A 16,293-nucleotide genomic window follows, 5' to 3' on the forward strand; every position below is an offset into this window, starting at 1 on the left:
GGAGACAGTCGTGCTCCACTCTCACCACTGTCAGAACATTTCGCCAAAGCTATCAGCACAAAGAAAAAAAAGCGACACACCATCCCCGGGAGCGCTCGAACCTCCAGCCTTTCGGTTAACAGCCGATTGCGCTATGCAATTGCGCCACGGAGCCAGTCCTGCTCCACTCTAACCACCTTCAGAACATGTCTCCAAAGCTATCAGCGCAAAGAAAAAAGCAAACCACAGGGTGGGCTCGAACCTCCAACCTTTCGGTTAACAGCCGATCGCGCTAGCCAATTGCGCCACGGAGACAGTCGTGCTCCACACTCACCACCATCAGAACACATCTTCAAAGCTATCAGCGCAAAGAAAAAAGCAACACACCACTCCCGGGAGGGCTCAAACCTCCAACCTTTCGGTTAACAGCCGATGGCGCTAGCCAATTGCGTCCACGGAGACAGTCGTGCTTCACTCTCACCACCATCAGAACACATCTTCAAAGCTATCAGCGCAAAGAAAAAAGCAACACACCACTCCCGGGAGGGCTCGAACCTCCAACCTTTCGGTTAACAGCCGATCGCGCTAGCAAATTGCGCCACGGAGACAGTCGTGCTCCAATCTCACCATCGTCAGAACATGTCTCCAAAGCTATCAGTGCAAAGAAAAAGCAACACACCACTCCCGGGAGGGCTCGAAACTCCAACCTTTTGGTTAACAGCCGATCGCGCTAGCCAATTGCGTCCACGGAGACAGTCGTGCTTCACTCTCACCACCATCACAACACATCTTCATAGCTATCAGTGCAAAGAAAAAAGCAACACACCACTTCCGGGAGGGCTCGAACCTCCAAACCTTTCAGTTAACAGCCTATCGCGCTAGCCAATTGCGCCTCGGACACAGTCGTGCTCCACTCTCACCACCATCAGAACATAGCTTCAAAGCTATCAGCGCAAAGAAAAAAGCAACACACCACTCCCGGGAGGGCTTGAACCTCCAACCTTTCGGTTAAAAGCCGATCGCGCTAGCCAATCGCGCCACGGAGAGTGTCCTGCTCCACTCTCACCACTATCAGAACATATCTTCAAATCTATCAGCCCAAAGAAAAAAAAGCGCCGCACCACCAACGGGTGGGCTCAAACCACCAACCTTTCGGTTAACAGCTGATCGCGCTAGCCAATTGCGCCACGGAGACAATCGTGCTCCACTCTCACCCCCGTCATAACCTTTCTTCAGAACTATCAGCCCAAAGAAAAAGAAGCGCCGCACCACCACCGCGTGGGCTCGAAACTCCAATTTTTCGTTTAACAGCCGAACGTGCTAGAAAATTGCGCCACGGAGACAGTCGTGCTCCAATCTCACCACCGTCAAAACATTTCTCCAAAGCCATCAGCACAAAGAAAAAAAAGCACCGCACCACGACTGGGTGGGCTCGAAACTCCAACCTTCTGGTTAACAACCGATCGCGCTAGCCGATTGCGCCACGGAGACAGTCGTGCTCCACTCTCACCACCGTCAGAACATTTCTTCAGAGCTATCAGCCCAAAGGATAAAAAGCGACGCACCACCACCGGGTGCGCTCGAACCTCCAACCTTTCGGTTAACAGCCCATCGCGCTAGCCAAAATCGCCACGGAGACAGTCGTGCTCCACGCTCACCACTGTCAGGACATTTCTCTAAAGCTATCAGCGCGAAGAAAAAAAAGCGACACACCATCCCCGGGAGGGCTCGAACCTCCACCCTTTCGGTTAACAGCCGATCGCGCTAGCCAATTGCGCCACGGAGACAGTCATGCTCCACTCTCACCACCATCAGAACACATCTTCAAAGCTATCAGCGCAAAGAAAAAAGCAACACACCACTCCCGGGAGGGCTTGAACCTCCATCCTTTCGGTTAACAGCCGATTGCGCTAGGCAATTGCGCCACGGAGCCAGTCCTGCTCCACTCTCACCACCGTCAGAACATGTCTCCAAAGCTATCAGCGCAAAGAAAAAAGCAAACCACCGGGTGGGCTCGAACCTCCAACCTTTCGGTTAACAGCCGATCGCGCTAGCCAATTGCGCCACGGAGACAGTCGTGCTCCACACTCACCACCATCAGAACACATCTTCAAAGCTATCAGCGCAAAGAAAAAAGCAACACACCACTCCCGGGAGGGCTCGAACCTCCAACCTTTCGGTTAACAGCCGATCGCGCTAGCCAATTGCGTCCACGGAGACAGTCGTGCTTCACTCTCACCACCATCAGAACACATCTTCAAAGCTATCAGTGTAAAGAAAAAAGCAACACACTACTCCCGGGAGGGCTCGAACTTCCAACCTTTCGGTTAACAGCCGATCGCGCTAGCCAAATGCGCCACGGCGACAGTCGTGCTCCACCGTCAGAACATTTCTTCAGAGCTATCAGCCCAAAAGAAAAAAAGCGCCGCACCACCACCGGGTGGGCTCGAACCTCCAAACTTTCGGTTAACAGCCGATTGCGCTAGGCAATTGCGCCACGGAGACAGTCATGCTCCACTCTCACCACCATCAGAACACATCTTCAAAGCTATCAGCGCAAAGAAAAAAGCAACACACCACTCCCGGGAGGGCTCGAACCTCCAACCTTTCGGTTAACAGCCGATCGCGCTAGCAAATTGCGCCACGGAGACAGTCGTACTCCAATCTCACCATCGTCAGAACATGTCTCCAAAGCTATCAGTGCAAAGAAAAAGCAACACACCACTCCCGGGAGGGCTCGAAACTCCAACCTTTTGGTTAACAGCCGATCGCGCTAGCCAATTGCGCCTCGGACACAGTCGTGCTCCACTCTCACCACCATCAGAACATAGCTTCAAAGCTATCAGCGCAAAGAAAAAAGCAACACACCACTCCCGGGAGGTCTTGAACCTCCAACCTTTCGGTTAGAAGCCGATCGCGCTAGCCAATCGCGCCACGGAGAGTGTCCTGCTCCACTCTCACCACTATCAGAACATATCTTCAAATCTATCAGCCCAAAGAAAAAAAAGCGCCGCACCACCAACGGGTGGGCTCAAACCACCAACCTTTTGGGTAACAGCTGATCGCGCTAGCCAATTGCGCCACGGAGACAATCGTGCTCCACTCTCACCCCCGTCATAACCTTTCTTCAGAGCTATCAGCCTAAAGAAAAAGAAGCGCCGCACCACCACCGCGTGGGCTCGAAACTCCAATTTTTCGTTTAACAGCCGAACGTGCTAGAAAATTGCGCCACGGAGACAGTCGTGCTCCAATCTCACCACCGTCAGAACATTTCTCCAAAGCCATCAGCACAAAGAAAAAAAAGCACCGCACCACGACCGGGTGGTCTCGAAACTCCAACCTTTTGGTTAACAACCGATCGCGCTAGCCGATTGCGGCACGGAGACAGTCGTGCTCCACTCTCACCACCGTCAGAACATTTCTTCAGAGCTATCAGCCCAAAGGAAAAAAAGCGACGCACCACCACCGGGTGCGCTCGAACCTCCAACCTTTCGGTTAACAGCCCATCGCGCTAGCCAAAATCGCCACGGAGACAGTCGTGCTCCACTCTCACCACTGTCAGGACATTTCTCTAAAGCTATCAGCGCGAAGAAAAAAAACCGACACACCATCCCCGGGAGGGCTCGAACCTCCAACCTTTCGCCTAACAGCCGATTGCGCTAGCAAATTGCGCCACGGAGACAGCCGTGCTCCAATCTCACCATCGTCAGAACATGTCTCCAAAGCTATCAGTGCAAAGAAAAAGCAACACACCACTCCCGGGAGGGCTCGAAACTCCAAACTTTTGGTTAAGAGCCGATCGCGCTAGCCAATTGCGTCCACGGAGACAGTCGTGCTTCACTCTGACCACCATCAGAACACATCTTCATAGCTATCACTGCAAAGAAAAAAGCAACACACCACTCCCGGGAGGGCTCGAACCTCCAAACCTTTTGGTTAATAACCGATCGCGCTAGCCGATTGCGCCACGGAAGCAGTCGCGCTCCACTCTCACCACCGTCAGAACATTTCTTCAGAGCTATCAGCCTAAAGGAAAAAAAGCGCCGCACCACCACCGGGTGGGCTCGAACCTCCAACTTTTCGGTTCACAGCCCATCGCGCTAGCGAAAATCGCCACGGAGACAGTCGTGCTCCACTCTCACCACTGTCAGAACATTTCTCCAAAGCTATCAGCGCAAAGAAAAAAAAGCGACACACCATCCCCGGGAGCGCTCGAACCTCCAACCTTTCGGTTAACAGCCGATCGCGCTAGCCAATTGCGCCACGGAGACAGTCGTGCTACACTCTCACCACCATCAGAACACATCTTCACAGCTATCAGCGCAAAGAAAAAAGCAACACACCACTCCCGGGAGGGCTCGATCTTCCAACCTTTCGGTTAACAGCCGATCGCGCTAGCAAATTGCGCCACGGAGACAGTCGTGCTCCAATCTCACCATCGTCAGAACATGTCTCCAAAGCTATCAGTGCAAAGAAAAAGCAACACACCACTCCCGGGAGGGCTCGAAACTCCAACCTTTTGGTTAACAGCCGATCGCGCTAGCCAATTGCGTCCACGGAGACAGTCGTGCTTCACTCTCACCACCATCAGAACACATCTTCATAGCTATCAGTGCAAAGAAAAAAGCAACACACCACTTCCGGGAGGGCTCGAACCTCCAAACCTTTCGGTTAACAGCCTATCGCGCTAGCCAATTGCGCCTCGGACACAGTCGTGCTCCACTCTCACCACCATCAGGACATAGCTTCAAAGCTATCAGCGCAAAGAAAAAAGCAACACACCACTCCCGGGAGGGCTTGAACCTCCAACCTTTCGGTTAAAAGCCGATCGCGCTAGCCAATCGCGCCACGGAGAGTGTCCTGCTCCACTCTCACCACTATCAGAACATATCTTCAAATCTATCAGCCCAAAAAAAAAAGCGCCGCACCACCAACGGGTGGGCTCAAACCACCAACCTTTCGGTTAACAGCTGATCGCGCTAGCCAATTGCGCCACGGAGACAATCGTGCTCCACTCTCACCCCCGTCATAACCTTTCTTCAGAGCTATCAGCCCAAAGAAAAAGAAGCGCCGCACCACCACCGCGTGGGCTCGAAACTCCAATTTTTCGTTTAACAGCCGAACGTGCTAGAAAATTCCGCCACGGAGACAGTCGTGCTCCAATCTCACCACCGTCAGAACATTTCTCCAAAGCCATCAGCACAAAGAAAAAAAAGCACCGCACCACGACCGGGTGGGCTCGAAACTCCAACCTTTTGGTTAACAACTGATCGCGCTAGCCGATTGCGCCACGGAGACAGTCGTGCTCCACTCTCACCACCGTCAGAACATTTCTTCAGAGCTATCAGCCCAAAGGAAAAAAAGCGACGCACCACCACCGGGTGCGCTCGAACCTCCAACCTTTCGGTTAACAGCCCATCGCGCTAGCCAAAATCGCCACGGAGACAGTCGTGCTCCACTCTCACCACTGTCAGGACATTTCTCCAAAGCTATCAGCGCGAAGAAAAAAAAGCGACACACCATCCCCGGAAAGGCTCGAACCTCCAACCTTTCGCCTAACAGCCGATCGCGCTAGCAAATTGCGCCACGGAGACAGTCGTGCTTCACTCTGACCACCATCAGAACACATCTTCATAGCTATCACTGCAAAGAAAAAAGCAACACACCACTCCCGGGAGGGCTCGAACCTCCAAACCTTTTGGTTAATAACCGATCGCGCTAGCCGATTGCGCCACGGAGACAGTCGTGCTCCACTCTCACCACCGTCAGAACATTTCTTCAGAGCTATCAGCCTAAAGGAAAAAAAGCGCCGCACCACCACCGGGTGGGCTCGAACCTCCAACCTTTCGGTTCAAAGCCCATCGCGCTAGCGAAAATCGCCACGGAGACAGTCGTGCTCCACTCTCACCACTGTCAGAACATTTCTCCAAAGCTATCAGCGCAAAGAAATAAAAGCGACACACCATCCCCGGGAGCGCTCGAACCTCCAGCCTTTCGGTTAACAGCCTATTGCGCTATGCAATTGCGCCACGGAGCCAGTCCTGCTCCACTCTAACCACCGTCAGAACATGTCTCCAAAGCTATCAGCGCAAAAAAAGCAAACCACAGGGTGGGCTCGAACCTCCAACCTTTCGGTTAACAGCCGATCGCGCTAGCCAATTGCGCCACGGAGACAGTCGTGCTCCACACTCACCACCATCAGAACACATCTTCAAAGCTATCAGCGCAAAGAAAAAAGCAACACACCACTCCCGGGAGGGCTCAAACCTCCAACCTTTCGGTTAACAGCCGATGGCGCTAGCCAATTGCGTCCACGGAGACAGTCGTGCTTCACTCTCACCACCATCAGAACACATCTTCAAAGCTATCAGTGCAAAGAAAAAAGCAACACACTACCACCGGGAGGGCTCGAACCTCCAACCTTTCGGTTAACAGTCGATCGCGCTAGCCAATTGCGCCACGGAGACAGTCGTGCTCCACCGTCAGAACATTTCTTCAGAGCTATCAGCCCAAAGGAAAAAAAGCGCCGCACCACCACCGTATGGGCTCAAACCTCCAAACGTTCGGTTAACAGCCCATCGCGCTAGCTCATTGCGCCACGGAGACAGTCGTGCTCCACTCTCACCATCATCAGAACATAGCTTCAAAGCTATCAGCGCAAAGAAAAAAGCAACACACCACTCCCAGGAGGGCTTGAACCTCCAACCTTTTGGTTAACAGCCGTTCGCGCTAGCCAATCGCGCCACGGAGAGTGTCCTGCTCCACTCTCACCACGAACAGAACATAATTTCAAAGCTATCAGCCCAAAGAAAAAAAAGTGCCGCACCACCACCGGTTGGGCTCAAACCTCCAACCTTTCGGTTAACAGCTGATCGCGCTAGCCAATGCGCATGCGCCACGGAGACAGTCGTGCTCCACTCTCACCCCCGTCACAACATTTCTTCAGAGCTATCAGCCCAAAGAAAAAGAAGCACCGCCCCACCACCGGCTGGGCTCGAGCCTCCAATCTTTCGGTTAACAGCCGATCGCGCTAGCCGATTGCGCCACGGAGACATTCATGCTCCACTCTCACCACCATCAGAACATATTTTCAAAGCTATCAGCGCTAAGAAAAAAGCGACACACCACTCTCGGGAGGGCTCGAAACTCCAATTTTTCGGTTAACAGCCGAATGTGCTAGCCAATGGCGCCACGGAGACAGTCGTGCTCCAATCTCACCACCGTCAGAACATTTCTCCAAAGCTATCAGCGCAAAGAAAAAAGCAACACACCACTCCCGGGAGGGCTCGAACCTCCAACCTTTCGGTTAACAGCCGATCGCTCTAGCAAATTGCGCCACGGAGACAGTCGTGCTCCAATCTCACCATCGTCAGAACATGTCTCCAAAGCTATCAGTGCAAAGAAAAAGCAACACAAGACTCCCGGGAGGGCTCGAAACTCCAACCTTTTGGTTAACAGCCGATCGCGCTAGCCAATTGCGTCCACGGAGACAGTCGTGCTTCACTCTCACCACCATCAGAACACATCTTCATAGCTATCAGTGCAAAGAAAAAAGCAACAAACCACTTCCGGGAGGGCTCGAACCTCCAAACCTTTCGGTTAACAGCCGATCGCGCTAGCGAATTGCGCCACGGAGACAGTCGTGCTCCACTCTCACCACCGTCGGAACATTTCTTCAGAGCTATCAGCCCAAAGGAAAAAAAGCGCCGCACCACCACCGGGTGGACTCGAACCTCCAAACTTTCGGTTAACAGCCTATCGCGCTAGCCAATTGCGCCTCGGACACAGTCGTGCTCCACTCTCACCACCATCAGAACATAGCTTCAAAGCTATCAGCGCAAAGAAAAAAGCAACACACCACTCCCGGGAGGGCTTGAACCTCCAACCTTTCGGTTAAAAGCCGATCGCGCTAGCCAATCGCGCCACGGAGAGTGTCCTGCTCCGCTCTCACCACTATCAGAACATATCTTCAAATCTATCAGCCCAAACAAAAAAAAGCGCCGCACCACCAACGGGTGGGCTCAAACCACCAACCTTTCGGTTAACAGCTGATCGCGCTAGCCAATTGCGCCACGGAGACAACCGTGCTCCACTCTCACCCCCGTCATAACCTTTCTTCAGAGCTATCAGCCCAAAGAAAAAGAAGCGCCGCACCACCACCGCGTGGGCTCGAAACTCCAATTTTTCGTTTAACAGCCGAACGTGCTAGAAAATTGCGCCACGGAGACAGTCGTGCTCCAATCTCACCACCGTCAGAACATTTCTCCAAAGCCATCAGCACAAAGAAAAAAAAGCACCGCACCACGACCGGGAGGGCTCGAAACTCCAACCTTTTGGTTAACAGCCGATCGCGCTAGCCAATTGCGATACGGAGACAGTCCTCTCCACTATCGCCACCATTAGAACTTATCTTCAAAGCTATCAGCCCAAAGAAAAAAAGCGACACACCGTCCCCGGGTGGGCTCGAACCTCCAACTTTTCGGTTAACAGCCGATCGCGCTAGCCACTTGCGCCCCGGGGATAGTCCTGCTCCACTCTCACCAACATCAAAACATATCTTCAAAGCTATAAGCCTAAAGAAAAAAAAGCGCCGCACCACCACCAGGTGGGCTCGAACCTCCAGCCTTTCAGTTAACAGCCGATCGCGCTAGAAAATTGCGCCACAGAGACAGTCGTGCTCCACTCTCACCACCGTCAGAACATTTCTCCAAAGCTATCAGCGCAAAAAAAAGCGACACACCGGTCCCGGGTGGGCTCAAACCTCCAACCTTTCGGTTAACAGCTAATCGCGCTAGCCATTTGTGCCACGGAGATAGTCCTGCTCCACTCTCACTACCATCAGAACATAATTTCAAAGCTATCAGCCCAAAGAAAAAAAAGCGCCGCACCACCACCGGGTGAGCTCGAACCTCCACCTTTCGGTTAACAGCCGATCGCGCTAGCCAATTGTGCCACGGAGACAGTCGTGCTCCACTTTCACCACCATCAGAACATACCTTCAAAGCTATCTGCGCAAAGAAAAAAGCAACACACCACTCCCAGGAGGGCTCGAAACTCCAACCTTTTGGTTAACAGCCGATCGCGCTATCCAATTGCGCCACGGAGACAGTCGTGCTCCACTCTCACCACCATCAGAACATATCTTCAAAGCTATCAGTGCAAAAAAAAGCGACACACCACTCCCGGGAAGGCTCGAAACTTCAATTTGTCGGTTAACACACGAACGTGCAGCCAGTTGCGCCACGCAGACAGTCGTGCCCCAATCTCACCACCGTCAAAACATTTCTGCAAAGCTATCAGCGCAAAGAAAAAAAAGCGCCGCAGCACCACCGGGTGGGCTCAAAACTCGAACCTTTCGGTCAACAGCCGACCGCGCCATCTAATTGTGCCACAGAGACCGTCCTGCTCCACTTTCACCACCATCAGATCATATCTTCAAAGCTATCAGCCTAAAGAGAAAAAAGCACCGCACCACCACCGGGTGGGCTCGAAACTCCATCCTTTCGGTTAACAGCCGATCACGCTAGCTAATTGCGCCACGGAGACAGTCCTGCTCCACTCTCACCACCATCAGAACATATCTTAAAAGCTATCAGCCTAAAGAAAAAAAAGCGCCGCACCACCACCGGGTGGGCTCGAACCTCCAACATTTTGGTTAACAGCCGATTGCGCTAGCGAATTGTGCCACAGAGACAGTCGTGCTCCACTCTCAGCACCATCAGAACATATCTTAAAAGCTATCAGCGCAAAGAAAAAAAAGCGCCGCACCACCACCGGGTGGGCTCGAAACCCGAACCTTTCGGTTAACAGCCGATCGCGCTAGCCAATTGCGCCATGGAGACAGTCCTGCTCTACTCTCACCACCGTCAGAACATTTCTCCAAAGCTATCAGTGCAAAAAAAAGCGACACACCGTCCCCGGGTGGGCTCGAACCTCCAACTTTTCGGTTAACAGCCGATCGCGCTAGCCAATTGCGCCACGGAGACAGTCGTGCTCCACCGTCAGAACATTTCTTCAGAGCTATCAGCCCAAAGGAAAAAAAGCGCCGCACCACCACCGTATGGGCTCAAACCTCCAAACGTTCGGTTAACAGCCCATCGCGCTAGCCAATTGCGCCACGGAGACAGTCGTGCTCCACTCTCACCACCATCAGAACATAGCTTCAAAGCTATCAGCGCAAAGAAAAAAGCAACACACCACTCCCGGGAGGGCTTGAACCTCCAACCTTTTGGTTAACAGCCGATCGCGCTAGCCAATCGCGCCACGGAGAGTGTCCTGCTCCACTCTCACCACGAACAGAACATATTTTCAAATCTATCAGCCCAAAGAAAAAAAAGTGCCGCACCACCACCGGTTGGGCTCAAACCTCCAACCTTTCGGTTAACAGCTGATCGCGCTAGCCAATGCGCATGCGCCACGGAGACAGTCGTGCTCCACTCTCACCCCCGTCACAACATTTCTTCAGAGCTATCAGCCCAAAGAAAAAGAAGCACCGCCCCACCACCGGCTGGGCTCGAGCCTCCAATCGTTCGGTTAACAGCCGATCGCGCTAGCCGATTGCGCCACGGAGACAGTCATGCTCCACTCTCACCACCATCAGAACATATTTTCAAAGCTATCAGCGCAAAGAAAATAGCGACACACCACTCTCGGGAGGGCTCGAAACTCCAATTTTTCGGTTAACAGCCGAATGTGCTAGCCAATGGCGCCACGGAGACAGTCGCGCTCCAATCTCACCACCGTCAGAACATTTCTCCAAAGCTATCAGCGCAAAGAAAAAAGCAACACACCACTCCCGGGAGGGCTCAAACCTCCAATTTTTCGGTTAACAGCCGAACGTGCTAGCCAATTGCGCCACGGAGACAGTCGTGCTCCAATCTCACCACCGTCAGAACATGTCTCCAAAGCTATCAGTGCAAAGAAATAAGCAACACACCACTCCCGGGAGGGCTCGAAACTCCTACCTTTTGGTTAACAACCGATCGCGCTAGCCGATTGCGCCACGGAGACAGTCGTGCTCCACTCTCACCACCGTCAGAACATTTCTTCAGAGCTATCAGCCCAAAAGAAAAAAAGCGACGCACCACCACCGGGTGGGCTCGAACCTCCAACCTTTCGGTTAACAGCCCATCGCGCTAGCCAAAGTCGCCACGGAGACAGTCGTGCTCCTCTCTAACCACTGTCAGAACATTTCTCCAAAGCTATCAGCGCAAAGAAAAAAAAGCGACACACCATCCCCGGGAGCGCTCGAACCTCCAGCTTTTCGGTTAACAGCCGATTGCGCTAGGCAATTGCGCCACGGAGACAGTCCTGCTCCACTCTCACCACCATCTGTACATATCTTCAAAGCTATCAGCCCAAAGAAAAAAAAGCGCCGCACCACCACCGGGTGGGCTCGAACCTCAAACCTTTCGGTTAACAGCCGATTGCGCTAGCGAATTGTGCCACAGAGACAGTCGTGCTCCACTCTCAGCACCATCAGAACATATCTTAAAAGCTATCAGCGCAAAGAAAAAAAAGCGCCGCACCACCACCGGGTGGGCTCGAAACCCGAACCTTTCGGTTAACAGCCGATCGCGCTAGCCAATTGCGCCATGGAGACAGTCCTGCTCTACTCTCACCACCGTCAGAACATTTCTCCAAAGCTATCAGTGCAAAAAAAAGCGACACACCGTCCCCGGGTGGGCTCGAACCTCCAACTTTTCGGTTAACAGCCGATCGCGCTAGCCAATTGCGCCACGGAGACAGTCGTGCTCCACCGTCAGAACATTTCTTCAGAGCTATCAGCCCAAAGGAAAAAAAGCGCCGCACCACCACCGTATGGGCTCAAACCTCCAAACGTTCGGTTAACAGCCCATCGCGCTAGCCCATTGCGCCACGGAGACAGTCGTGCTCCACTCTCACCACCATCAGAACATAGCTTCAAAGCTATCAGCGCAAAGAAAAAAGCAACACACCACTCCCGGGAGGGCTTGAACCTCCAACCTTTTGGTTAACAGCCGATCGCGCTAGCCAATCGCGCCACGGAGAGTGTCCTGCTCCACTCTCACCACGAACAGAACATATTTTCAAAGCTATCAGCCCAAAGAAAAAAAAGTGCCGCACCACCACCGGTTGGGCTCAAACCTCCAACCTTTCGGTTAACAGCTGATCGCGCTAGCCAATGCGCATGCGCCACGGAGACAGTCGTGCTCCACTCTCACCCCCGTCACAACATTTCTTCAGAGCTATCAGCCCAAAGAAAAAGAAGCACCGCCCCACCACCGGCTGGGCTCGAGCCTCCAATCTTTCGGTTAACAGCCGATCGCGCTAGCCGATTGCGCCACGGAGACAGTCATGCTCCACTCTCACCACCCTCAGAACATATTTTCAAAGCTATCAGCGCAAAGAAAAAAGCGACACACCACTCTCGGGAGGGCTCGAAACTCCAATTTTTCGGTTAACAGCCGAATGTGCTAGCCAATGGCGCCACGGAGACAGTCGTGCTCCAATCTCACCACCGTCAGAACATTTCTCCAAAGCTATCAGCGCAAAGAAAAAAGCAACACACCACTCCCGGGAGGGCTCAAACCCCGAACCTTTCGGTTAACAGCCGATCGCGCTAGCAAATTGCGCCACGGAGACAGTCGTGCTCCAATCTCACCATCGTCAGAACATGTCTCCAAAGCTATCAGTGCATGGAAAAAGCAACACAAGACTCCCGGGAGGGCTCGAAACTCCAACCTTTTGGTTAACAGCCGATCGCGCTAGCCAATTGCGTCCACGGAGACAGTCGTGCTTCACTCTCACCACCATCAGAACACATCTTCATAGCTATCAGTGCAAAGAAAAAAGCAACAAACCACTTCCGGGAGGGCTCGAACCTCCAAACCTTTCGGTTAACAGCCGATCGCGCTAGCGAATTGCGCCACGGAGACAGTCGTGCTCCACTCTCACCACCGTCGGAACATTTCTTCAGAGCTATCAGCCAAAAGGAAAAAAAGCGCCGCACCACCACCGGGTGGACTCGAACCTCCAAACTTTCGGTTAACAGCCTATCGCGCTAGCCAATGTCGCCTCGGACACAGTCGTGCTCCACTCTCACCACCATCAGAACATAGCTTCAAAGCTATCAGCGCAAAGAAAAAAGCAACACACCACTCCCGGGAGGGCTTGAACCTCCAACCTTTCGGTTAAAAGCCGATCGCGCTAGCCAATCGCGCCACGGAGAGTGTCCTGCTCCACTCTCACCACTATCAGAACATATCTTCAAATCTATCAGCCCAAAGAAAAAAAGCGCCGCACCACCAACGGGTGGGCTCAAACCACCAACCTTTCGGTTAACAGCTGATCGCGCTAGCCAATTGCGCCACGGAGACAATTGTGCTCCACTCTCACCCCCGTCATAACCTTTCTTCAGAGCTATCAGCCCAAAGAAAAAGAAGCGCCGCACCACCACCGCGTGGGCTCGAAACTCCAATTTTTCGTTTAACAGCCGAACGTGCTAGAAAATTGCGCCACGGAGACATTCGTGCTCCAATCTCACCACCGTCAGAACATTTCTCCAAAGCCATTAGCACAAAGAAAAAAAAAGCACCGCACCACGACCGGGTGGGCTCGAAACTCCAACCTTTTGGTTAACAACCGATCGCGCTAGCCGATTGCGCCACGGAGACAGTCGTGCTCCACTCTCACCACCGTCAGAACATTTCTTCAGAGCTATCAGCCCAAAGGAAAAAAAGCGACGCACCACCACCGGGTGCGCTCGAACCTCCAACCTTTCGGTTAACAGCCAATCGCGCTAGCCAAAATCGCCACGGAGACAGTCGTGCTCCACTCTCACCACTGTCAGGACATTTCTCCAAAGCTATCAGCGCGAAGAAAAAAAAGCGACACACCATCCCCGGGAGGGCTCGAACCTCCAACCTTTCGCCTAACAGCCGATCGCGCTAGCAAATTGCGCCACGGAGACAGCCGTGCTCCAATCTCACCATCGTCAGAACATGTCTCCAAAGCTATCAGTGCAAAGAAAAAGCAACACACCACTCCCGGGAGGGCTCGAAACTCCAAACGTTTGGTTAAGAGCCGATCGCGCTAGCCAATTGCGTCCACGGAGACAGTCGTGCTTCACTCTGACCACCATCAGAACACATCTTCATAGCTATCACTGCAAAGAAAAAAGCAACACACCACTCCCGGGAGGGCTCGAACCTCCAAACCTTTTGGTTAATAACCGATCGCGCTAGCCGATTGCGCCACGGAGACAGTCGTGCTCCACTCTCACCACCGTCAGAACATTTCTTCAGAGCTATCAGCCTAAAGGAAAAAAAGCGCCGCACCACCACCGGGTGGGCTCGAACCTCCAACCTTTCGGTTCACAGCCCATCGCGCTAGCGAAAATCGCCACAGAGACAGTCGTGCTCCACTCTCACCACTGTCAGAACATTTCTCCAAAGCTATCAGCGCAAAAAAAAGCGACACACCATCCCCGGGAGCGCTCGAACCTCCAGCCTTTCGGTTAACAGCCGATTGCGCTATGCAATTGCGCCACGGAGCCAGTCCTGCTCCACTCTAACCACCGTCAGAACATGTCTCCAAAGCTATCAGCGCAAAGAAAAAAGCAAACCACAGGGTGGGCTCAAACCACCAACCTTTCGGTTAACAGCTGATCGCGCTAGCCAATTGCGCCACGGAGACAATCGTGCTCCACTCTCACCCCCGTCATAACCTTTCTTCAGAGCTATCAGCCCAAAGAAAAAGAAGCGCCGCACCACCACCGCGTGGGCTCGAAACTCCAATTTTTCGTTTAACAGCCGAACGTGCTAGAAAATTGCGCCACGGAGACATTCGTGCTCCAATCTCACCACCGTCAGAACATTTCTCCAAAGCCATTAGCACAAAGAAAAAAAAAGCACCGCACCACGACCGGGTGGGCTCGAAACTCCAACCTTTTGGTTAACAACCGATCGCGCTAGCCGATTGCGCCACGGAGACAGTCGTGCTCCACTCTCACCACCGTCAGAACATTTCTTCAGAGCTATCAGCCCAAAGGAAAAAAAGCGACGCACCACCACCGGGTGCGCTCGAACCTCCAACCTTTCGGTTAACAGCCAATCGCGCTAGCCAAAATCGCCACGGAGACAGTCGTGCTCCACTCTCACCACTGTCAGGACATTTCTCCAAAGCTATCAGCGCGAAGAAAAAAAAGCGACACACCATCCCCGGGAGGGCTCGAACCTCCAACCTTTCGCCTAACAGCCGATCGCGCTAGCAAATTGCGCCACGGAGACAGCCGTGCTCCAATCTCACCATCGTCAGAACATGTCTCCAAAGCTATCAGTGCAAAGAAAAAGCAACACACCACTCCCGGGAGGGCTCGAAACTCCAAACGTTTGGTTAAGAGCCGATCGCGCTAGCCAATTGCGTCCACGGAGACAGTCGTGCTTCACTCTGACCACCATCAGAACACATCTTCATAGCTATCACTGCAAAGAAAAAAGCAACACACCACTCCCGGGAGGGCTCGAACCTCCAAACCTTTTGGTTAATAACCGATCGCGCTAGCCGATTGCGCCACGGAGACAGTCGTGCTCCACTCTCACCACCGTCAGAACATTTCTTCAGAGCTATCAGCCTAAAGGAAAAAAGCGCCGCACCACCACCGGGTGGGCTCGAACCTCCAACCTTTCGGTTCACAGCCCATCGCGCTAGCGAAAATCGCCACAGAGACAGTCGTGCTCCACTCTCACCACTGTCAGAACATTTCTCCAAAGCTATCAGCGCAAAAAAAAGCGACACACCATCCCCGGGAGCGCTCGAACCTCCAGCCTTTCGGTTAACAGCCGATTGCGCTATGCAATTGCGCCACGGAGCCAGTCCTGCTCCACTCTAACCACCGTCAGAACATGTCTCCAAAGCTATCAGCGCAAAGAAAAAAGCAAACCACAGGGTGGGCTCGAACCTCCAACCTTTCGGTTAACAGCCGATCGCGCTAGCCAATTGCGCCACGGAGACAGTCGTGCTCCACACTCACCACCATCAGAACACATCTTCAAAGCTATCAGCGCAAAGAAAAAAGCAACACACCACTCCCGGGAGGGCTCAAACCTCCAACCTTTCGGTTAACAGCCGATGGCGCTAGCCAATTGCGTCCACGGAGACAGTCGTGCTTCACTCTCACCACCATCAGAACACATCTTCAAAGCTATCAGTGCAAAGAAAAAAGCAACACACTACTCCCGGGAGGGCTCGAACCTCCAACCTTTCGGGTAACAGCCGATCGCGCTAGCCAATTGCGCCACGGAGACAGTCGTGCTCCACCGTCAGAACATTTCT

The 16,293-nt window shown here is 53.0% G+C and overlaps 1 non-coding gene across 1 annotated transcript; it reads right to left on the bottom strand.

The window, feature by feature from the left end:
* Positions 1 to 1,692: 1,692 nt before the first annotated feature.
* Positions 1,693 to 1,766, bottom strand: TRNAN-GUU (transfer RNA asparagine (anticodon GUU)). The gene has a single exon. It is a non-coding gene; the product is annotated as a tRNA-Asn (tRNA).
* Positions 1,767 to 16,293: the final 14,527 nt, after the last annotated feature.

The sequence above is a fragment of the Rhipicephalus microplus genome, unplaced genomic scaffold, assembly GCF_043290135.1.
Source record: "Rhipicephalus microplus isolate Deutch F79 unplaced genomic scaffold, USDA_Rmic scaffold_281, whole genome shotgun sequence".
Lineage (NCBI taxonomy): Eukaryota > Metazoa > Arthropoda > Arachnida > Ixodida > Ixodidae > Rhipicephalus > Rhipicephalus microplus.